Source organism: Tamandua tetradactyla, chromosome 2, assembly GCF_023851605.1.
Source record: "Tamandua tetradactyla isolate mTamTet1 chromosome 2, mTamTet1.pri, whole genome shotgun sequence".
NCBI classification, from domain to species: Eukaryota; Metazoa; Chordata; class Mammalia; order Pilosa; family Myrmecophagidae; genus Tamandua; species Tamandua tetradactyla.
In genome coordinates, this window is record NC_135328.1 from 72,960,345 (window position 1) to 72,985,918 (window position 25,574).

The 25,574-nt window shown below is 39.1% G+C and overlaps 1 protein-coding gene and 1 long non-coding RNA gene across 2 annotated transcripts in view; one reads left to right on the plus strand and one right to left on the minus strand.

Annotated features, from left to right (window-relative positions):
- ELAVL2 (ELAV like RNA binding protein 2) overlaps positions 1–25,574 on the plus strand; it is a 557,044-nt gene that overhangs the window by 288,469 nt on the left and 243,001 nt on the right. The gene's annotated exons all lie outside the window — the stretch shown is intronic.
- Positions 19,403–21,511, minus strand: LOC143660728 (uncharacterized). The gene is made up of 2 exons (XR_013164210.1): positions 21,358–21,511; positions 19,403–19,715 (listed from the first exon to the last, which is right to left on the minus strand). It is a non-coding gene; the product is annotated as an uncharacterized LOC143660728 (long non-coding RNA).

Genomic DNA, 25,574 nt, shown 5'->3' on the forward strand with positions numbered 1-25,574 from the left:
CAGGTTTTCTGTGTCCGAACAGGGCATTCATTATTAAGGTTAATTTCCTCATAGTAATGTTTTCACTGTAAGAGAGGATGCTTAATGATCAAAAGTATTTCATGTGCAAAGACTAATTATGTAATGTTAGACTTTATGGCAGGAATTAGGAAAAAGTACACCTTGGGGCATCTTTTGATTCCTACCACACAAACATAAAACTCAATGAAGAAAGGTCTTTGGAAACATTTCTCTCTCTAAGATCTTATCCCCCAGCAAACATTTGACAATTTTTTTCTTCAGAAGAAAAGAAGTACATTTTATCATTGCCAAGGGTAAATAAAACTCAGCCAAGCCAAACATATTATTTCTTCCATTTTACCATCTTGTGGAGAATTTTTATTAGGGGATTCTTAAGTTTTGAGATAGATATTAAGCAATCCAATACATGGGATGAAAGTTATGGGAAATGGGTAAGCAATTAACATGAAATGATTGAGTTAACTTTTGATCATATGGTGTGCATGATCTTTAGAAGGTAGATTCTTTAGAAGATTCAATTGCATAATAATTTCTTAGATTGTTTGAGAAAAACGATCACCACTATAAATATTTTCAGCTGGATAAAACTTCCTTGACATTGTGGAGTAAATAACTTCTCTCCCTTGAGGAGGAAGGGTGATGGCATAGTCAGAGTTGCCAGTTACATAGTCTTAGAAACAACAACAACAAAATAACGTTGCTAGTTGTTTTATTCTTTTCATTTGTTTCAAGAGAATTTGTAATTGCTTGCTGAAACATTTTTATCATGGTTGCTTTAAATTCCTTGTCAAAAGAATTCCAACATCTGATTCCCCTTGATGTCGGTAGCTGTGGATTGTCTTTTCTCACTTAAGTTGTGATTTTCCTGGTTCTTGGTATGATGATCTTTTTCAATTGTATCATGGGTATTTTGTATTCTACATTAGGAGACCCTGGAAGCTATCTAATCTTCTTGTTTTAACTGGCAGGCACCCATCTGAAGTGTGGGTCCAGGGCTGGGTAGGTATCTATGCATAGTTTCCCAGTGGGCTCTGCCAATACCAAAGTGGAATACTGACTCATATTGCCTCATTGTTGATTGTGGGATGGAATTTCAACTCCAACCTCTGCCCTTCCTGACACCTTCCCAGAGAAGTGCGGCACCAACTCACACTGCCCCACTTCCTCCAAGTGGGGGCCTGAGATCAACTCTCCGCCATTCCTGCTGATACCACAAAGGGGGAAACTGAAGGCTGAATCACACAGCTTTGCTGCTACAGGGTGGAGTGGAAGCTCAGTTCTGTTGAGCATTGATGACACCAAGGGGGGCTGAGGGGGGACATGGAGAGCCAATGACCCCAGCCCTGCACCTCTTTGTTATGCCTGATTGATGCCAAGTGGGTGTGGATGTTCAGCTCTCCACTGGCATGAAGGGTGAAGTGCTAGCTATATATCACTTACAGGTGCTTATTCAATCTCATTACCGTCAGGTAGGAGCAAAATCTCTGCTCATCACTAGACTTCACTGGCAGGAAAATTGGAGCCTTGCTGCTTGCTTTCTTGAGGAGGGTGTAGAGAGGAGTGGAAGATCAACTTTATACTGAGACCCATTAAAACCGTATGTGTGTGTGTCTGTTGTGCGCCTAGAGAGATTTGAGTGACAGAAATTTCTTTCTCCTAATACCTATTTATCATATTTTGTCTTCTTGTCCATATATTTGCAGAAGCCTTGCATGTTGTTCTGCCATGCAAGTCTACTTTGTACTTCTAAATGCACCTTCTCCTTTAACCCCTACCCCAGCTCACGCCAAATCTTGCCCTATAATTCCCTGCCTTATGGTAGAGGTAAAAATCAAGTCACCAAGTGATTCCAAGCATCTCTACATTATTTTTCAACAATTTCACCATTTCCTTTGTAGCCTTGCTTGGAGAATTCCTTGAGCTCAGAATCATAGCACAGGTTCTCAGTAATTCCTTGTTGTATAAAGTGTCCAGGTAGGCACATCTTTTCATTCCCATCTTCCTCTAATTTGAATCCTTTCTTTGCATGCCCTTGTTTGCGGCTTGTTAATATACTTGACAGTTAAAGGCATGGCCTGCCTGATGCTGGATCAGATCACTGTGTAGCCTTGGTTAGTCAATGTTTTAGTTATCTATTGCTTTGTGATAAACCACCTTAAAACCTACTGGCTTAGGACAACCATGACTTTGCAATATAGGCTTGGTGGAGACAGCTTTTCTCTGTTCCATGCACCATCAGTTGGGCTGATTGGACAGGGGCTGGAAGTTCCACTTTCAAGATGGTCTGCTCGCATAGCTGGCAAGTTGGTTCTGGCTATTAGCTGGGAACTCAGCTGAAGCTATTGGGCAGGAGCCTTGATTCTTTTCCACAAGGGCCTCTTCACTTCACTGCTTGGCCTTCCTCACACTACTGGTGGCTGGACTTCCCAAGAAGAAGAAGCTGTCACGTCTTTTTAATCCTTGGCTTGAAAGGCTCAGAATATTTCTTTATCTGCATTCTATTGGTCAAAGCAGTCTTAGGTTTGGCACAGATTCAAGGGGAGGGAATTTAAGCACCACCTCTTTATAAAAGGTGTATCTTGCACTTATGAAAGGGAAAATGATTTGGGACAATTTTTGGAGCCTAAGTACCACAGTTAACTTTAACCTTCTGCCTTTAATTTCGTTACCTGTGAAAATGTGAAATGGAGGCCACAATAGCACAAATATAGAGTTGCCATGAAGATTAAAGGAGATAATACATGTAACAAGTTTCAAATTATTCTAGGCACATAGTAAGTAGTTAATACATTTTAGCTAATTTTTAGTGATATAGGGATGGAGAATTGCTGCAAAGCTGTAAGTTAGAAAACAGCATACCTTTTTTCCATGGACATTCTGATGTCCTCTGCTTAAGTGCATTTAGACAATTTTACTGCTTTATATTTCTTTTGACAGCTTTCATTGATGCATTCTCATTGATTTGCTTCCTTTTGAAGAACTGAGGGAGGGAAAAGAAAAAAAGATCTCAAAATACTAGCCATCAAATGAAAGGAAAAACCCAGAGTTTTGTTGTATAATGGCATCTGGTGTCTCTTGGAATCCCATTCCTTTTTATACTCTCTTGCTAGTATTCTTAGAGGGATTTTCTTCATCATATCACTTTCCCATTCCTCTACATTGCACTTTGAAAAAGAGGACCCCCAAAGGGGATAAAAAATGATATTGGAATGACATGCTCTTGGATTCTACTCTTTGTTCTCTCTTTGGAAGCTCATGTGAAAAGTTACTCCTTTAGGAAAATTATTGGAAAATTATTATCATCCAAGGAATGATAAATTCCTTGGATTTATCATTGCCAGATAAATCCAAGGAATAACCAGAGGGGCCAGATAGAATTCCAAGTCAATTAATCTCTATGTTTTAGCAATTGCTATGAGGCCATTTCTTGTTTCCACACCTGAGATGGGGCTCAATGCCAAACAATATGCTGCTAAAATTACATAAATTCACTATTTTTAGCAGTTGAAATGTTAGCCGAGTCAAAGTTTTCATTAACCAGTGCATAGTATCTTTGTAACTACCTTGGATTTGTATAAAAAGCTCTATCAAGTTCATGCCATATTGTGCTGGTAGTAGTGCTGCTAATTTTCATTCTGTTCCTTTGATTCTGTGTCCATACCTGTAATTTCTCCAAGTGCTTAAGACCACAAGTTGTTCCTTCTACAGCTGTCATTTCCTCCTTTGATTGTTCATCTCTTTCCTTCTTGTAACAGTCACATTTTATTAATGATCATTTACCAAATGTGCTGGTCTGTAACTGTTTTGTACCCTAGAAAAACCGTGTTTTTCTAATCCAATCTTATGTAGGCAGAACTACTGTTTGGTGGGACCTTTTGATTAGCTTGTTTCCATGGAGGTGTGACCCTGCCCATCCAAGGCGGGTCTTAATCAGCTTACTGGAGTCCTTGAAGAGAGCAGAGACAGACGTTTGGGGATGCTTGGAGACAGACACTCAGAGAGGAGGCCACCAGGAGCTGAAAGCAACAAAACCTAGGAGCAAAGGGCCAACAGATGTCGCCATGTGCCTTCCCATGTGACAGAGAAAGCTTGGACATGCGTTTCTCGGCCTTTCATCAGCGAAGGCATCCTTTTGCTGATGCCTTAATCTGAACATTTTCAAGGCCTTAGAAACTGTAAATTTGCAACCTAATAAATCCTCTTTGTAAAAGCCAATCCCTTTCTTATATATTGCATTCTGGCAGCATTAGCAAACCAAAATACCATGCATTAATAAACTCTGTATCATTTAGTCCTTTCAGAATTTTTTTCTGATCTTTGATGATAGTGTAACATTTTGCCTGATTAATTGCTCAGCATTGCTGTTTTCAGCTTCAGGATGTACTAGTTAAGGTTAATCCCTCTCTTTTTGGCCTTTCTATCCCCTGAAAATTCTTCAGCAATCTTATTAGTTATCCCCAACTTCTCTCACTACCTTTTTTCATTCCTGATAGCATAAACACACAAGTAAAATGGTTACTATATACTCCTCTTTCAGTATGACATACACTTCATTATGTGTCAGAATCACCTAGAGAGTTTGTAAAAGTGTAGATTGCTGGTTCCCATACCCAGAGTTTCTGATTCAGTAGGCCTGGGGCACAGCAAGAGAATATATATTCATAACAAATGATTAGGATGTTGATACTGCCTGTATAGACCAAGCTCTCAGAACCACTGCCGTAGCAGATTGGCCCAGTGGTTAAGAATCCAGGCTCTGAATTTACCTGATGTTCAAATCATAGCTCTGCCACTTAACTTTCCCAACTTGGTCAACTTCAGAAAGTTACTTAATCTCTGTAAGCTGCAGTTTGACATTTGCAAAATGGAAAGAAGACCAACCTGACAACCTTGTTGTAAGGATTGACTAAGATGACCCTGTAAAACCATACAGTGGCATGATGTCAGGACTCAATAAATGTTAGCTATTGGTATTTTTATAAGAGTTGATGGATAAACTTTTAAGGTCAATTATCAAAATTAAGAAAACATACCTCCTCTTGAAAATTGGTCACTTTCTCTGAAACTTGGCTTTCTATATTGATGAGCTGAAATGCTATTTTATTTTTAAGATTGGCCATGTGGACAGAAAGATGCAGTAGAAACATTGTGAGACTTGGAATTGGGAAAATACCTGGATTCCAACCTAAACTCTGCTGTTGCTAGGTTTGTGACTCAGGTGATTCCTTCATCTGGCTGCTCCATGGTTTCTTACAAATATCCTCTCGAGTGGCGAAGTGAGTGGTAAGGACTATTCAGATGAGGCAATCTATTTGAAAGTTTTATTAATTTTATTACTTTACTGTTCTGTGCAAGTGAACTTGTTATTTTTATTGATAATAAAGGTCTATAGCAAAATTTTATTGGGCTTATTGGCTATGCTTCAGTGGAGTGACAATTATGGGAATGAACTATTTCCATTTGAATTATTTTGAGCTGGTAGTGACTTTAATTGGGAACTGCTGGACACTTACTTAGAAATGTGGGTGTTCTCTTTTCTATTGGTACTCTACCTAAATTTCTTTCCTTTTGACTAAAATACTGGCTTATCTTTTGTACCTAGAAATAATTAATATCTGAAAGACCATATTTAAAAATGATGCTGAAAAGTGGAAAAAAGGTTCTATCTAAAATGACCATCCAAAAACACACCTAAGAAAGCTTTTTTCTCCTGGTATGACTTGTCAGTTTTGATAATAGGCTTTAGACAAAGATCATGGAATTTTTCTCAATTGATACCACAGGATTATTTTAGGAGAAAAGAAACTCCATTTGATCAAATTTCGAAAAATAGCATTAAGCCCTGGGTTAAGCACCATGGGGGATGACAAATGAATCACATGTGGTTCGTGATTTTGAGAAGTTTTCCTCTAGCAGAAGGCAGAACAGCCTACGGAAGTCACTGCATATGTCACAAAGGAGGTAGGATCAGAGGGCTGTGAGAGTTTAAAGGAGGAAGGGATTACTAATGGCTGGGGATCAGCACCCTCTCATTTTCAGGCCATGCACTGAGCCACATTAAGCCAGTGTGTCCAAGTATTCTAAGGTGTCTGGGAAGGACTTGGCGAGTCTCAGTTGCTGACCTTCATGAAGGTTTATATTTAAAGTGTCTCTGACAGATGAGAATCTATCCTCCACTGGGGGGAGAAATCCTTGCTCTGAAGGAAATTCTATAACATTCCTTATTAACTCATTTCAGTCTTGACAGCCTTCGCTTGATGTCAGGGAGCCTGCTTCAATTTAGGCATGAATATCAGAATTTGTCCTCCCCAGAGATGCTGAATGTCAGTTTGCTTTATGCTAGGCAACCACCATAATATCTTCAGGAAGCCCCCACATCCTCATGAGCGTATTAACCAACCAAACAAAGAGTTCTGGAAGTCAGGATATGATTCTGGTTAAGAGTATCAGGAGTTAGGCAGCCCTGGCTCCCTTTCTTTCTTGTTGTATGACATTGGGCAAAATTACTTAAAATCTCTGGGCCTCAATTCTCTTACCCATAGAATGAATATAATAACATATTTACCTGTATGTTGCTAAGATTAAATATAAAGATACACATTTTAGGTTGAACTAAATGAGATCATCAGTATATTACCATTTTGACAATTTTAGGGGAAGTTCAAGAGTTGGCAGTGTTTGTAGGCTGAGTAGGAAATTTCCTGACAGACAAACTGATGGAGGTATCCCAGGCAGAGGAAAGAGCATGTGTCATGGCCCAGAGGTGGAAGGGAGTTCAGGAGACTTGGGAACCTGAAGTGATTCTTTCTGGCTGGAGCATAAAGTGGGACTATGGGGATGGCAGGAGTTAAGGGTGGTGAGAACAACAGGGGCATGTCAGGTAGAGAAATGTAGAGGGACATGCTATGGTAGTTTGAAAGGTTATTCTGATAATTCTGTAGAGAATAAATTGCTTAAAACGAGGGTAGAAACAAAGTTATTGCAACCGTCCAGCTGAGAAATAACCTGGACCTGACCCGGGGCAGGAGCAGTCTTGGGGAGAAGTAGATGAAACATTTCCAACTGTTATGGGTTGAATTGTGTCCCCTCCAAAAATACGTTGAGATTCTTACCCCCAATACCTCAGAATGTGACCTTACTTGAAAATAGGACCATTGCAGATATAAATAGTTAAGATGAGGTTCTTCTGGAGTAGGGAAGGCCCTTAATTCAGTATGACTGGTGTCTTTAGAAGAAAAGAAGAGAAGAAGAGAGGCCTAAAGGGAAGAATGCCATGTGAAGATGGAGACACATAGACGGTAGACAACCACGTGAAGACAGAGGCAGAGATTGGAATGATGCATCCACAAACCAAGGAATGCCAAGGATTCCTGGGGCCACTCGAAGCTAGAAGAGTCAGGGAAGGATTTTGTCCTACAAGTTGCAAAGGAAGGATGGCTCTGCCAATGTCTTGATCTCAAACTTCTAGCCATTAAAACTATGGGGAAATTCATTTCTGTCATCTAAGGCACCCGATTTGTGCAACTTTGTTATGATAGCCCTAGGAAACTAAAACAGCATGGCATGTTTTATAGGCCCTAGTGATGGATTGGACATGGGAAATAAGGCAAGAAAGTGAAATGCAAGTTGACTCCTGGTTGTCTGGCTTGGGCCCCTGGTTGGGTGGTCATGATCTTCCCTGAGATACAGAAAATAGGAGGAACTAGAGGAGGAAGAGTAGGCTATAGGACAGGGGGTGGGAGGGGCAAAGAAGATAATGAGTTTGGGGCATGTTGCACTTAAGGTGCTTGGGAGATTTTCATTTCCTGTGACTTTCCTAGAGCCTGATGTTCCTGAATGAATGTGGCATAAACTACTGTAGTCCAGAGAGCAGCACAGGGATTCATGAGGTCCTTGCCTGGGATTTCCATCAGGAAGAATTACACTTTTTAGGTTTTTCAAATTTTACCAGGGTCTTATCATCCCAAGGACATTGATCATGTACCTGTGCTGAGGTGATGATCTAGCACTAAAAATTGTAGCTAACTTTAGTAAATTAATAAAGTACAAACTATATTTTAAGCAATCTTCCAAGTGCTTTATTTTGAAAACTTCATTTAATTATTTTTTTAACTTTTTTATTGTACAGTATAGCATATATACAAAGCAAATAAATAAAAAAACAAGTTTTTAAAGCACTCTCCAACAAGTGGTTACAAAACAGATCCCAGAGTTTGTCATGGGCTACCATACGTTCCTCTCATATTTTTCCTTCTAGCTGCTCCAGAATATAGGAGGGTAGAGGGCTTAAATACTTTTTTATTATCACAATCAATTTTTTTCCTTCCTTTTTTGTGAACAATAACATATGTACAAAAAGATATAAATTTCAAAGCACAGCACCACAATTAGTTGTAGAACATATTTCAGACTTTGACATGGGTTACAATTTCACAATTTTAGGTTTCACTTCTGGCTGTTCTAAAATACCAGAGACTAAAAGAGGTATCAATTTAATGACTCAGCATTCATATTCATTTGTTAAGTCCTATCTTCTATGTATAATTTCACCATCACCTTTGATCTTTCCATACCTCTCATTGGGGTTGTTTGGGCTATGGCAATTCTAAATTTTTTGATATTGAAAGGGTCTGTCACTAATATGGGGTAGGGAGATGGAACTATCTGATGTTCTGGAGAGGCTGGGCTAGGTTTCAGGACTTATCTGAGCCAGGGACTCATCTGGAGGTTGTAGGTTTTTGGAAAATTATTTTAGTGCCTGAAACCCTTGGGAAATCTTATATATTGCCCTAGGTGTTCTTTAGGATTGGCTGGAATGGTCCTGGTTGGGGGCTGGCAGTTTATGATAGGTAGCAAGTTCTATCTGAAGCCTGCATAAGAGCAATCTCCAGAGTAGCCTCTCAACTCTATTTTAACTCTCTCTGCCACTGATACTTTATTAATTACTCATCTTTTCCCCCTTTTGGTCAGGATCGAATTATTGATCCACGGTGCCAGGTCTGGATTCATCCCTGGGAGTCATCTCCCACATTGCCAGGGAGACTTTCACCCCTGGATGTCATGTCCCACATAGCGGGGAGGGCAATAATTTCACTTGCAGGATTGGGCTTAGAGAGACCGAGGCCACATCTGAGTAACAAGAGAGGTCCTCCAGAAGTAACTCTTAGGCATGCCTATAGGTAGGCTAAGCTTCTCCACTACTTGCATAAGCTTCACAAGAGTAAGGCTCGTGACTGAGGGCATGGCCTATTGATTTGGGTATCCCTAAAGTCCCTGATGGTAAGGTTTAATAGTTCCATAGTCTTTCTCCCTCTCAGGTGACTTTGCCAATACTTTTTGATTATCTGCTTAAAATACTCTAGGATGTTTCCAGGCATTACAATAATCTATAAAAGATTAAAGGAACTCTTTCTTATTCTGTGCTTCCTGTGTTTCAGTTGTTCAAATGAGCTACGCAGATAGGTTGAATTAGATTATTCACTACAGAAAATTTCAGTTCCAGATCAAATAAACCTTTCTTCCATTGGTCTCAAAGAGTATGTGTGTTTCTAAAATATAGACACTGTCTTCCTTACTCCTATGTTCTGAATTACTTTAACCCCAACCTGTTTGGCTTCATTCTTATCTCTAAATATCATGTTATATATATATATATAAAACAGCCTTTCAAAATACAGAATTAATAATCACCACTCCAGACTTAATGTGTCTGCCCTAAAAACTTACAATCTAGGCCTTTGTTTTCTCATAAGCATTTTCTAAAGATGACTATACCATTGTTGTTTTTTGTTTCTGGCTTATTTTGTCTCACCAAATGTCCCACATGTTCATTCGCATCGTTGCATGCCTCACGACATTGCTCCTTTTTGTAGCAGCACAACCTTTGTTAATAAGTATGTACCATCATTCCCCAATCTACTTCTCCGTCAGTGCATCTTTCAGCCACCTGCATTCACTGGGCATCATGTAGAGGGCCCAAAGTCCACAGTCCATCAACATTCTCAATTTTAGACAATTTCATTGTTCCCTAGAGACAGAAAACCAATAAACACACCCTCACCAAATAGGAAACCTAAACCTCCTCTTAACTCTTGTCCCGCAATCCATTATTTACCTCTGCTTTTGCTGTGGTAGTGATGATAGTTTCCTTTTGACACAACTCCTCGCATGCAATAGCAGTTTTCCCCCTGCACTTAAACACTCTTTATACAAGACTTAAACAGTCTTTTTACAAGAATCATATCTTTGAAGTAATTTTTATGAGAACTCATTCATATTTCTAGTGTGAGTCAGTGGGACACATATGTCTCTACAACCCCTTTCGATCTTGTTCATCTTCACTGTGTTAATATTACTTCTAGACCCACAAGAGAATCACCTTTGCTTCTATCTATTCCCTTACATTGGAGTTCAACCACATTAGCTAACAGTTCACCCATCTCTAGATTCTATGTATCTCTCAATCCCCTACATTCTGTATTAAAAGCCTTTCGTTATACCTTTATGCTAGTCATAAAATTGGACTTTTGTGTCTGGCTAATTTCAGCATTATGTTCTCAGGGTTCATCCATCTTGTCATGTGCCTCAGGACATCATTTTGTCTTACTGCTGCATAATATTCCATTGTATATATATATACTACATTTTGTTAATCCACTCATCTGTTGATGGGCATTTGATTTGTTTCCATCTTTTGGCAATTGTGAATAATGCTGCTATGAACATTGGCGTGCTAATGTTTGTGTTGTTGTTTTCAGTTCTTCTGGGTATATACCAAGTAGTGCTACTGCTGGGTCATAGGGCAACTTGATATTTAGTTTCCTAAGGAACCGCCAGTCTTCCATAGTGGCTGCACCATTATACATTCCCAGCAGCAGTGCATAAGTGTCCCAATTTCTCCACATCCTCTCAACATTTATAGTTTCCTGTTTATTTAATAGCAGCCATTCTTATAGGTGTGAGGTGGTATCTCATTGTAATCTTGATCTGCATTTCCCTTATAGCCAGTGAAAATAAGCATCTCTTCATGTGCTTTTGAGCCATTTGTATTTGCTCTTCAGAAAAATGCCTATTCATTTTTTTAGCCCATTTTGTAATTGGATTGCTTGTTCTTTTGTTGTTGAGTTGTATGATTTCTTTTTACATACAGGAAATCAAACCTTTGTCTGATATGTGATTTCCAAATATTTTCTCCCATTGAATTGGCTGCCTCTTCACCCTTTAGACAGAGTCTTTTGAGGTGCAGAAGCATTTGATTTTGAGGAGTTCCCATTTATCTATTTTTTTGTTGTTTGTGCTTTGGGTGCAAAGTTTAGGAAGCTACCTCCTATTATTAGGTCTTGAATATGTTTCCCTACATTTTCTTCTAGAATCTTATGGTACTAGTTCTTATAGTTAGGTGTTTGATCCACTTTAATTTTTGTGTAGGGTATAAGATAAGGATCCTCTTTCATTCTCGTGGCTATTGATATCCAATTTTTCCATGCCCAATGATTAAAAAGACTATTTTGTCCCAGTTCAGAGGATTTGGGGGCCTTGTCAAAAATCAGTTGACCATAGGTATGGTGGTCTATTCCTGCACTCTCGATTTGATTCCATTGGTCAGTGCTTCTATCTTTGTGCCAGTACCATGCTGTTTTGATCACTGTTGCTTTATAATAGGTTTTAAAGTCAGGGAGTGTTAATCCTCCCACTTTCTTCTTCTTTTTTAGGATGCTTTTAGCTATTCTGGGTCTCTTTCCCTTCCAGATGAATTTGGTAGTTAGCTTTTCCAAATCTTCAAAGTAGGTTGTTGGAATTTTGATTGGTGCTGTGTTGAATCTGTAGATCAATTTGGGGAGAATTGACATCCTAACTATATTTAGCCTTCCTATCAATGAGCAGGGAATGTCTTTCCACCTATTTAGATCTCCTTTAATTTCTTTTAGCAATGTTACATAGTTTTCTGTGTGCAAGTCCATTACGTCCCTAGTTAAGTTCATTCCTAAGTGTTTGATTCTTTTAGTTGCCATTTTGAATGGAATTTTTTCCTTAACTGACTCCTCAGCTAGTTCATTGCTTGTGTATAGAAATGTTACTGATTTTTGCGCATTAATTTTATATCTGCCACCTTGCTGAATTTGTTTATCAGCTCAAGTAACTTTGCTGTAGATTTCTCAGGATCTTTTAAGTGTAATATCATATCATCTGCAAATAATGAGAATTCTATTCCTTCCTTTCCAATTTGGGTGGCTTTTATTTATTTTTCCTGCCTGATTGCTCTACCTAGAACTTCTAGCACAACATTGAATAATAGTGGTGACAGTGGGCACCCTTGTCTTGTACCTGATCTTAGGGGGAAGGCTTTCAGTCTCTCTTCATTGAGTACAATGCTGGCTATCAGTTTTCCATATATTCCCTTTTTCATATTGAGGTAGTTACCTCTGATTCCCATCTTTTAGAGTGTTTTTATCAGAAAAGGATGGTGAATTTCATCAAATGTTTTTCAGCATCAATCAAGACCATCATGTAATTTTTCCTTTTTGATTTGTTAATGTGCTGTATTACATTAATTGATTTTCTTGTGTTGAACCATCCTTGCATTACTGGTATAAACCCCACTTGGTCATGGTGTATAATTCTTTTAATGTGCTGTTGGATTCAACTTGCTAATATTTTACAAGAATTTTTACATCTATGTTCATTAGGGAGATTGGCCTATAGTTTTCCTTTCTTATAGCATCTTTACCCAGTTTTGGTATTAAAATAGTATTAGCTTCATAAAATGAGTTATTTTTTCCTCAACTTTTTGGAAAAGTTTGAGTAGAATTGGTGTTAGTGCTTTCTGGAATGCTTGATAAAATTCCCCTGTGAAGCCATCTGGCCCTGGGCTTTTCTTTGTAGGAAGATTTTTGATGACCAATTGAATCTCTTTACTTGTGATTGGTTTGTTGAGATCTTCTAATTCTTCCTGAGTCAGTAGAGCTTGTTTCTGTGTCCAGGAATTTGTCCATTTCATCTAAATTGTCTAGTTTGTGGTGTATAATTGTCCATAGTATCCTCTCATGATTTCTTTTATTTCTTCAGGGTCTGTGGTAATGCACCCCTTCTCATTTCTGATCTTGTTTATTTGCAACTCTTTTTTTTTTTTCTTTGTCAGTCTTGCTAGTGGCCCATCGATTTTATTGATTTTCTCAAAGAACCAGCTTTTGGTTTTATTGATTTCTTCTATTGTTCTTTGTTCTTCCATTCATTTATCTCTGTTTTAATCTTTGTTTTTTCTCTTCTCCTATTTGCTTAGGGATTAGTTTGTTATTTTTTCTCAAGTTCCTCCAGGTTTGCTGTTAAGTCCTAGATTTTTACTCTTTCTTGTGTTTTAATACAGGCATTTAAGGCAATAAATTTTCCTCTCAGCACAGCCTTTGCCACATGCCATGAGTTCTAATAAGTTGTATTCTCATTTTCATTTATCTCCAGATAGCTACTGATTTCACTAGTAATTTCTTCTTTGACCCACTGGTTGTTTAAGAGTGTGTTATTTAATCTCCATATATTTGTGAATGTTCTCATTCTTTGGTGGTTATTGAGATCCAGTTTTATCCCATTGTGGTCAGAGAAAGTGCTTTGAATAATTTCAGTATTTTAAAATTTATAAAGACCTGTTTTGTGCCCCAGCATATGATCTATCCTGGAGAATGTTCCATGAGCACTAGAGAAGAATGTGTAACCTTGTGCTTTGGGGTGCAATGGCTATATATGTCTGTTAGATCTAATTCATTTATCAAGTTATTTAACTTCTCTATTTCCTTGTTGATCTTCTGTCTGGTTGTTCTATCTATAGAGGAGAGTGATATATTGAAGTCTCCTACTATTGCTGAAACATCTATCACTCTCTTCAGTTTTGACAATGTCTCATGTACCTTGGAGCTCCTTGATTGGGAGCATAAACATTTATGATTGTTTTATCTTCTTTAATTAGTATACAATGTCCTTCTTTGTCTCTTGTGATGTCTTGACATTTAAAACCTGCTTTGTCCAATATTAGTATAGCAACTCCTGCTTTCTTTTGGTTACAACTTGCATGGAAAATCTTTTTCCATCCTTTTATTCTCAATCTGTTTGTATCCTTCTGTTTAAGATGAGTCTCTTATAAGCAGCATACAACTGGATTATGTTTCTTAATCCATTTGGCCAATCTGTATCTTTTAATTGGTAAGTTTAGTCTGTTATTATTCTAAATTATTACTGAAAAGGCAATGCTAGTTGAGTAGTCTGAACCCAGTCTTATTTCATTTTCCTTGAAAGTAGTAGGTTGTTTTTCTCTTGCCATTTTCAGGATTTTCTTCTTTTCTTCAACATTTGACAGACTGATTAGTATGCACCTTGGGGAAGGCCTATTTGGATTTATTCTGTTTGGAGTTCGTTGGGCTTCTTTGACTTGTATATTTATGTACTTAATGACGATTGGGAAATTTTTCCCCATTATGTCCTCAACTACTCTTCCTATCCCTTTACTCCTCTCTTCTCCTTCTGGAAAACCAAAGATTTTTATATTTGTTTGTCCATCACTTCCCTGAGCTCCCATTCATTTTTTTCCATCTTTTTTTTGCCATTTGGTGTTTTGGGTCTTTGAAGTCAATTATCCTGTTGTCTATATCACTTATTCTTTCTTCTGTCTCTTCAAATCTGGTGTTGTGTGCCTCTAGTATGTTTTTTATTTGGTCAACAGAGTCTTTAATCTCTGTGATTTTTGCTATCTTTTCTATTTATTCTCTCACATTCCTCCTTGTGCTCTTCTACTGTCTTCTTGACCTTTTTTTAATGTCATTTGCTCTCCCACTTATTTTGTTAAGTAGAGTTGCATAAACATCTTTGATTAGTTGTTCCAATGTCTCTGTCTCCTCTGGTATTTTAATTTGGTCATTAGGCAGGGCTATATGTGTCTGCATTGTGATATTCTTAGTGATCTTCTTCTCTCTTCATGGCATGTAAATATCTTGATTGGTTTACTATGGGTGTTGATTTCTTTCAGTAGCCTAAGGCCTTTGTTTGCAGGATGGTTGTTCAGCAGGTACCAGGGTATGGGGCAGAACACTCAGTATGGTGATTTTTTTCAGGACAGTATGGGCGCAGTTTGGGGACTTTATGCTGATGCTTATGAATGTGGGTGCCCAGCGACCAAGGAAGATGTAGCTGTGCAGGTGCACCAGTTTGGGTGTGTAACCTTGGTGTGCACTGCTCTAAGGCATGGGGCCCTTTGTGTACATGTATAGAGATGCGGCAGCAGGTCAGAATTATGCCTTCATGGACTGGGGGCAGATGTCATCTGGCTGCACAGGTCAGCATTTTCTCAGAGCTGGGAAATGAGGCTGAGGGCTGTGTGCATGTGCAGTTCTAGGACTGCTGTAAAGTGTGACTCCCAGAGCCGAATGATGTGGTTGGGGGCCCGTGCCTATGCATGCACCTGGGAATGCTGTAAACTGATGTGCTGAGTTCAGGGAGGGCGGGGCTGTGCAACACTATGGATGGGGTTGGGGGTAGCCTAGGCATGGAGGTTAGTGCCCGCAGCCTTTATGCACTGGCGACAGCCTGCAGGGAACAGGGAGGGGGAGGTCAGGAGGGGTGCAGGAGAGGTGGGATGGGGGTTTGGGGCAGATATGTGCACTGGGGGCTGGTGGGTGGGGGTGCCTGGAGCACAGCGAATGGTTGCTGGTGATAGGGTTCTGGTGTGTTGGGTGTGGGGTGATTTACCAGTCATGGGGCCACACTAGTGAGGGTAGTGCAGCCAAGGAATGTGGCCTGGTTTACTTCCTAGTCCCATGCTCCTGTCTGTGCACCCCCATGGGCTCTGTGGCTTGGCAGCTCCGCGCCAGGCTCCAGCTTTCTGCCTCTCAGTTCCTCAACCTCTGCAAACAGGCTGCTGCATGTGGTGCAGAAGGCTCTCCCTGGTTAGCCACACTGTCGAATTGCTGCCTCAATTGCCTTCCTATCCCTTCTCTAACTTTTCCATGGAGCAATGCTAATCTTGATCTACTGTAGTCAGCTATCTTCCCAGAAATGAAGCTTCATTTAATTTTAACAATAACTCTATGAGTTGGGTACTGCCATTAGCCTCATTGCATAAATGAGGGAATTGAAATTCATGGAGGTAAATAACATGCCCTAGGCCATAAAACTAGTGGTGAGTCCAGGCCGAAAACTGAGGCAATAGGGCTTAAGAGACTGTGTTCCTAATCATGATGCTGGGTTATATAATTTGACTTAATTAAAGAATCATAAATTCCTTGTCTATTGGAGTGTTTTTAAAAGGATTTTACTTTCTTGAAAATAATTCTTATTTGGTTTGAATTCTTTAACATAATTTTCTGAGATTTCTAGTTTAAAAGAGACAATCCATGAATTAAAAATTCTTCTATCTAATCTTTACCGTCTACTGGGAATGTTTCTGTATTTGTGTTCTAAAGAATATTAATGTTCCTGATCTGTTATTTTGTATCGCTGTCTATCTTGGGATCTTTCCTTAGGAGAGTTTCTAAGTCAGAGAGGGTTACAATTACAGGGGATATTTATCTGCTACAGTAAATTATATTTATTGCTTATTTTGACTGAAATTGCTTATTTGGTTGATTTTTTTTTCTAAATCACCTCTAATGATGTAACGGTGTCTGGCATTTTCTACAATTCCTCCATTCAGTCTGCTGGGACTCCTCGGTAAGATGACTGTCACCTTTGGCGTGAATTCCTACAATGTTGTGCATAATTCTTGGAGGAATTCCTTCTCTCAGTGTCAGCCCGGTCACTGACTGATGGAAAAACCAAGCTAAAATTTTCTTCCTGTAGTTGTACTTTTATGAATTATTTAACTGGGCTTTGCCCCTCTCTTTATCTAATTGCACTCATGGAGAAGAACTATGGAGCGTTGACATTAAGAATACTCTTAAAGACAAAGCAATTGATTATTCCTACCATCAAAGAAGGCACTCACGTTAGTGTGGTGAGAAGCACTGCATAGAAATAGCTCTTTGGCAGAATTGTGCTTTCAAGGGTGGATATCTTCAAACCATCCTTGACACTAGAGCAGAAAGGCAACCAAGCACAATGCTGGTGAGTGGGGGAAAATGTCGAACTGCAAGGCAGAGGACTTTATGTGAAATGGTAAGTGGCTATCTCTGATGCCTATCAAATTTTGCTTTTTTTCAGGAAAGCCCAGTACTTTCCCTGACTTGGAATTAACTAATGGTTTGAATGAACATCTTTTTATTTATTTTTATTTTTTTTTTTTACCTACTTGCCTTTGCATGTGCTTTTTCCTCTGACAAGGTCTTTTCTTGTTCATCTAGAAGATTTCAAAATGGCTGTCTACAGTGTGCCAGTTTGCAACTATTATGTACCTCAGAAAAGCCATGTTTTAATCCTGATTCAATCTTCTGAAGCCAGACCCACTGTTTAGGGTGGGAAACTATGGATTGTTTCCATGGAGATGTGACACACCCAGTTGTGGGTGTGGCATTTTGATTAGATGGAAATGTGACCCTATCCATTCAAGGTGGGTCTTGATTAGTTAGTAGAGTCCTTTACAAGGGGAAGCATTTTTGAGAAGCCTCATATGCAGGTACTTGGAGAACAGTTACTTCAGAGAGACATGGTTGTTTGGAGATGCTTACAGTGCCGACAGGGAGAGCAGATGCCTAGACATGGGCAGAGCCCAGCAGATGTCACCATGTGCCTTCCCATGAGATGCTAAGCAAGCCAGAACCCAGGGTTGTGTCCTGGAGGACCTAAGTGAAAGCCACAGATGCTTAGAGAAGAAACCACCAGCATTATAAGTGGAAGCAATGCAACTGGGAATAAGGACCATCAGATGCCAGCACATGCCTTCCCATGTGACAGATATCAGCCTTTCTTGAGTCCAGGTATCTTTTCCTGGATGCATTAGTTTGGACATTTTTATGGCCTTAGAACTATAAACTGGTAACATAATAAATTCCCTTTATAAAAGCCATTCCATTTCTAGTATATTGCATTCTGGCAACTTCAGCAAACCAATACACAGACTTAAACAATATGATACTAGCAAGCACTTACTATGTGCCTCACAGTGTAGAGTTAGTGGATGTAGGAAAATGGGAGCATTTGCTTCAGATAGTCACTTAAGGGGCGGTAATGTCTATGACAATTAAAAAAACAAAAAGTAGGTGTACTTTTTACAATCACCATATGGTTGCAATTCGGAACAATCCTTTTACTGAGCTCCGTATCATCTTTGATACCCACTATATATACCAGCACCTTCCTAAGGATTTTCCTATATTAGTTTCCATTATTTATTCCCATTTCATAGATGAGGGAACTGAAGCACAGAGGGATCATGTGGTAGGCCTATGGTCATGCAGTTTGGTCATACAGCCTGGCAGGTAAGCAATGTGGCCAAGTATGGCAGCAGTCCACACATGTAACCACTGAACATGTGCCTCTTGGACTATCTAGTACATATATAAATATATGCTTCTGTGAAGACACCCATATCCACTCAGGATAGAATGGCTCTCGACATGGGTTCCCCAGCATTCTGTTCATATTTCTATTATAGCACTCACTGGCTGCAGGCCAGTAGACGAAGAGCTCCCTGAATCCTACACAATGCCTGACCCATAAAGGATGCTGAATGAATGAATAAATGGATGAATGCAGTCTTTGGTACCAGAGTTAGACGGATTGTGTGTATTATGGCAAATTCATGGACTGAATTTGATTTGGAAGTCAAGAATAGCCTTTCACTTCTAAGTCTGTTACTAATTGTTTCAGAGACCTAGAATCAGGCATTTAATGTGTCTGGATCTTTGTTTTCTAGTCTGCAAAACAAGGGGGTGGAATTAGATCAGTGATTTTCAATAATAGCAACCTTTCCTCAAAATAACTCCAGTGGATTTTGTTTTCTTTTGCTAACAGCCTTTTTGTAGAAAAGAAACATTCTTATTTAAGTGTAACATAAATGCAGAAAGCACACCAATTATACGTGTACATCTTAATTAATTATCACCAAGTGAACACACCCACGGAGCACCATTCGGATAAAGAAGTAGAGCATCAGCAGCACCCTCGGTGCTCTCCTTCTAGCAAATGTGAAGCTCTCCCGACTTCTGACTCTGTGGTCTGCTTTTGCCCAAACATTCTATACATGAAGAATTCTAGTATGTGTTATGTTTGCATTTTTTTCCTTTACTCAACGTGTTTTTAAGATTCATCCATGTTCTTGTGTATAACTCTAGTTCATTCATTTTCATTGCTGTTAGCATTCCACTTTATAAATGTACTATTTATATATATTTGGAATAAACACAAAGATAACCATACCTAGTGAATCATAATAAAACAGTCCCAAATCAAAAGTCAAAGGCATCTATTAAATCTTTTACTTATTTATTTATACTCAGAATATTAGCTCCCTTCTTTTCTGTGAAATATTCTTTCTTCCCTACTCCAGCTGACATCTTCCAACATGTCTGGTGTTCTCTTCATGCAGTCACCATTAATTGGCCAGAGCTGGGTACCTGAACAATCCAGACTAATCATACTTCCCTCTGTTCATGGCCCAGAACTGGTAAACCAGGAATTTTCAAAATCACAACACACTTCCAAGATTTTCGGCCCTGGGATGGGATCAGACGGAATGTTATCCTAAGACTTTGGAACTTTCCGTGGCCATGTTCTCCATCCTGTGGAAGAAGTCACTGCAATCAGAGAGTAAAACTTATCTGTGGCTAGAAACTGCATGGACAGATGGACAGAGAGCTTTGGTGGTATCCTGACTTCATTCATCCCTGAGGTACAGCCATAGTTTCCCTTTCCTGTTATTAGTTATTTGACAATTCCTTCTCAGCCCAAGTTAGATGAGGGTGGTATTCTGTTACAATCCGAAGATAACTTACTAGTATAGAGATGTCACACAGATCCAAAATATAAAAAATTAATGTGATATTGAGCTACCTCATTGTTTAGTCTCATACCAGCTCCTTTGAAAAGGCCATTAAATTGGTTGCTATCTAAGATCTAGATGTAATTTTTGAGGAATGTTGAGGATGGCATAAAACAAGAAAAAGTACTATAATATGGAATGATATTTTGTGAGTGGCACAATATCCTGACTCCTGCCTAGCACCAGCTTCCTCATCTACTATCCTCACTTTGTTTTTATTTATTTATTTTTTGCATGGACAGGCACCGGGAATTGAACCTGGGTCTCTAGCATGGCAGGCGAGAACTCTGCCGGCTGAACCACCATGGCCCACCCTATCCTCACTTTTATTCTAAATAATCCTCTCCTGAACTCTGCACTCCTGAACCTGGGCCAAAAAGCTCTGCTAGTGAACGATGTAAACCCTTTGGAGCTGGCTTCAGATATGTGTGCCTGGTACACAGAAGGAACTCAACAAACATTTGTTGTGTGATTACAATTTAAATTGCAATTTCTTTCCTCCTTTGTGGATAATTGCCTGCACATTTCCACCAACAGCAATTCCAAAGTCTCTTAATTCTTTTGAAACCCACATTATTACTCAATGGTAAGTAACCTCCTCCCTCTATCTTTTTCTTTTTTTTGGCATGGGCAGGCTCTGAGAGTCAACCCAAGTCTCTGGTATGGCAGGCGAGAACTCTGCCAGTGATCCACCATTGCCTACCCTCCCTCTATTTTTAATGAGCAACTTCAGCAGTTATCTTCTTTCTCCCAACATATTTCAACCTTGATCCCACCTTGTACTTCCATCCAGCTCAAAGGACTCTGTATTCTTATTTTTCTCTAAAGCTAAATCCCATCTAAGAGATATTGTTGTTATATCTTTTCCCTCTTTCTGGTAACTTCAAACTCTCCTTCTGCACAGGCTTCCAACCTGTGTCTTTCTCCTTCACCTTGAAAGAAAACCTTAACATAATCTTTGTGCCCTTTTTAGCTATCATCTTATTTCCCTCTTTCCTTCCCTTTCTGGTACATTTCTTGCATAAGAAGTTCAAGGATATATTGATTACCTGTCATCTTTTTGAAATACCCTAAATCTATTTCCATGGTACACCATTCTACATTTTGCTAAATCTGTCTTAACTCCTGGCTTTTTTTTTCTCTTCTACTTCTTGTCCCCTAACTTTGGACTCAGATCATTTCTGAAGATTCAGCCTGGATTCTGTGCTCTTTCTCTTGCTACACATGTTCTGTCTGCTTCTTGGGTAATGTCTGTATAAAATGATGCTCATATTATGCTTTCAACCTTATTCTCTCACTGGGGTTCCAGCTGCATTGTCTTTAAATCCTACATAACATTCCCACTTAGCTGTTCTATTTTCTCCCCTCAAATGAACACTTGCCGAAGTGGCCTCATCATTTTCCTCCCATTCCTGTTGGGCATAGCATGCCAAATTTCTTTCTTTCATCACTGACACCAGCATTTCTCCAATTAGGCAGGCTTGATAGCTCCATCATTGTTGACATTCCATATCTTTATTACATGTAGCTGATGAGTCACTGTGACTCACTATGACTCGCATCCATGCCTTTTTCTTTTCCTTACTCCCATGCTAATTCATGATTTATATTAGCTGAGGCTATTACAAAGCTCAGAGAAAAACGTATGGCCTCTTCCCTTTCCTGTGCTTTCTCTCGTTATGGACCTGCAACTTCTTTTCTCTCAGAAGGATATTTCTGGCTCTAAGCTCTTGTCTTAGTTTCCAGGTTGTTGTGACAAATGCCACACAATGTGTTGGCTTAAAAATGGGAATTTATGGGCTTCTGGCTTCCTGCTCCTTTCAGTGTCTTTCTCTTTATAAGGCCTCCAGGAATAAGATAAAGACCCATCTTGATTCAGTTGGCCATACCTTAACTAAAAATAACACCTAAAAATAAAGAGGCCCTATTAAAAATGGGTTCACACCCACAGGAGTGGAATAAAGATTAAAAACTGTTTTGTCTTGAATACATAACTCAAATCTACCATAGCTTTTTTCAGAACCAAGGTCACTAATCAATGTGAACTCTAGGAATGATCATGTCTTTTTGTGGCTCACACTCTCAGATTTGTCCCCACAGGCTTTTTAGGATTAGTCACTCAAAAGATTATCCCAAGCACATGGGATATTCTGAAATCAGAATTTTACACCTTAAACACATTGAACAGTAGCCATCATTCTCACCTTGAAAAGTAGAGGGTTGTTTCCTCACATCTTTAATTTTGGTACTGAAAAAAGTGTACTCATTTCTCCACATTGTAAGGAGGGCAGGGGCCGTGTTTACTATGCTACTCTAAACCTGCAGGTCTAGCTCAAGTTTTGCATGTAGCAAAATATACATATTATTGGTGAAAAGCCTCTTCATTTTTAACCTTATAGGACTCCAAGAGTTAACTGTCGGTATGGGTAGAACATGTTTTGGTTTTGCTATTTTCTATCGTGGATTTTAAGGTAGAGAGAGGTATGGATTGCCCAGAGTCACACAGTCACTTGGCAACATGACTAGGACAAGAATCTGATCTCTTTTCTCTAACCCAGAAAAGAGCCTTTGAAATAGATTGAGTCATGTACCCCTAAAAAGACAGTCTTACTTATAACCTGCCCTCCTGGGGGTGTGAACCCATGTGTAAATAGGACCTTTTGAAGATGTTATTAGTTAAGATGTGGCCAAATAGAATCAGGATGGTTTTTAATTCATATATCCAAAGGCTTTATTAAAAGAGGAATTCAGAGGCAGTCAATTAGTAGAAGCTAGAGGTGAAGCCAGAAGACAGAGAGGAGAGAAAGATTACCGTTTGATGGAGTATTGCCATCATCAGAACCCTACAGGCTTCAGGGAGAAGGCATGGCCTCACTGACCCATTGATTTTGAACTTCTAGACTCCCAAACCATAAACTGATAAATTCCTGTTGTTAAGCCAACCCATATGTGGTATTTTTTGTAGCAGCTAGGAAATTTAAGATACAATGAATGATGCTTTCTCTGGGAGGTCAGTAGAGCTGATTTTTATGAGGAATAGAATCTAAGTTTCCAAAAGTTAATTTTCTCCCTTAGAATACTCACTGACTTCATAAATAGAAGCAGGATACTTTATATTTTAAAGTCAGTCAGTTATTTTCAAATGAAATTTGATTGCTCCCATCTTTATGACCTGAAAACAAATTACCCAAATTTAGATGTTTTAGTTGCTGTTATTCTATAATATTACTTAACAATAGAAAGTATAGGTCTGGAAGTTATGTTAGAGTTTGCTTAGAAAAATTTCTTATCTAGGAATCCCTTCTCCAAGACAGAGAGATGGAGGGGGCCGGAGCATGTGAAATGTGCCATTTTTGGGGAGGACTTAAAAGACTAGACACTTGGATAAAATTGAGTTGAGCTACACCAGGAAACCTTAAACTTCCTTGGCAGATATACTCTCCACACCTGTCCTTTATTTCAGTCATGACTTTTGTCCAGTGTTCCAATTTCTTCACAATGGATAGTATTACATAAATCCAGAAATTTAGGGAAAGTTGAACTAATCCAATCCATTCTGCCTTGTCTATCTAGACATTCTTTAAAGTTCCTGACCCAAGGATGTCACTGTGCTCGTCTGATGGGGTGTTTGGCTCTTGAATGGGCCAACCTCAAATAGGCTCTAGGCCTTTGCATTTGTTATTTCCTCTGCTGGGAATAATCTGCTCCAAAGATCTCTGCATGTCTAGGTCTTCGAATTATTCTGGTCTCAGCCCACACAGCACGTCTTCTGAGAGGATTTCTCTGTCTGCTACAGATCAGATAGCCCTTCTTCTGCTCCTTCCTTCCATTCATTCCCAATTATAGCACTCTGTTTGATTGCCTTTGTTGCATATATCACTATCCACAGTTATATTGCCTATTTATTTATTTGTTTACTGCATTTTGTTTTCCCACCATCCCTATCTCAACTAGAGTATAAGATTCATGATGTCAGGATCAGGGAACTTTCTTATCCTGTTCACCCCAGAAGAGACTAGAGTATAGTGAGAAGGGCAATGGACGTTTGTCAGGTGAATGAGGAATTCCTTCTTATAAAAATATTTTTTTCTTTCACTTCAAGGAGTTTCAAGTTTTGGGAGGTAAACCTTTGTACTCAGCCTATCATATTGGTTCAGTTTCTTTCTTAATACGTAGGATTTTTGTAATATTGGTGGTCTCTTTGATACATTGACAGTGGACATTGCAGAGAATACTATTGTTCCATACACTTGGTCCATAGCATCTGAATCTTATCTGGAAATGTTTTCAGCATCTAAAGGACTGTATTATTCTAAAAGATGTATACAACCCAGAAGGACAGAACACAAACCCTTCTGTAAAGGAATCAAAGTCCTATCTGCATACACTTTTTCTTATTTCTTCTGAAAAGTGCCCCTGCTCTTTCCTCATGGGGTGTACGCTATTATGGTAGTGACATTGAGGAGGGCTCCTGTGGAGGGAACCTATGCAGGGTGCCAAAGAGGTTTTGTCTTGTAAAAGCCTGTGCTCCCCTTGAGCTTGGCTTCACCTATTGTCTTCCCAGCTTCTGTGATGCTGACAAGATTTTGATGCCCCTATATTTTCCTAAGCCTTTATGATCCAGACGAGTCTTGGCCCTTCTCTCTGTTACCCTAGTTGCTAAGGAGGCAAAGGCAGTTTTTTGGGGGGAGCGGGGTGCATGTGTGAGGGGTGCTATTATAACATTTAATCCTTAGAGCAACTCTGATCTGGTAGTAGGTATTATTAAGATGGATTTTCACATTAAGGAAACAGATTCAGGGACGTTATATGACTTGGCTGGTGTCTTGCAGCTAGTAAGTAGATGAACTAAGATTTGAACCTCAATCTATCATGTACGAAAGCTTACGTTTGCTGTAATGTGGCACCATTCAGTAGCATCCCCATACGGGGACATGAGTTTACTATTCTTAATCTATTGTCAATTAGCTCAAATTGTTGAAAATTTCATTTCTGTATAAAAGTGTCCTGTGGGAGCTGTACAAAATGTTCAGCCTTTCTTTTTCGTGACAATCACCTTGAAATACTTGAATGAAATGCTCAAATTTGAGAGTTAGAGATGGAGTCATAAAAAGGTAGAACTTGAAGAAGAATCATAGCATTTGGATTGAGGGAAATGAGAGAAACAGATATTATAGGTAATCAAATGTGATGATAACAGAACCATCTGCTGAGTGCTTATTATCTATCAAGTATTGTGCTACTCCCTTTCTATGCATTATCTTAAGTAATTCTCATGATGCTTGTGCAGTAGGTGGATGATGTTCTTGTTTTAAAAGATGTAAATACAGACTCAGAGAGGTAAAATAATCCAATTCACCAAGGTCTTATGTGGCAGAGATTTGAAACCAGGCCTATGTGATTCCAAAGGCTATGTTTTCTGCACTAACTTACACTTGTATCTTAGCTTCATAAAGTAAGCTATAAAAACAGTGTAATCTGTTTATCAAATTGAATTCATTGGAGTAAAAGCCTGAAAAGCCTAATTTTTCTTCAGTCACCATCTAAAACATGCTCTGCTGAATCACCCCAATTTTGCTCTCCATAAACATTTTAAGAA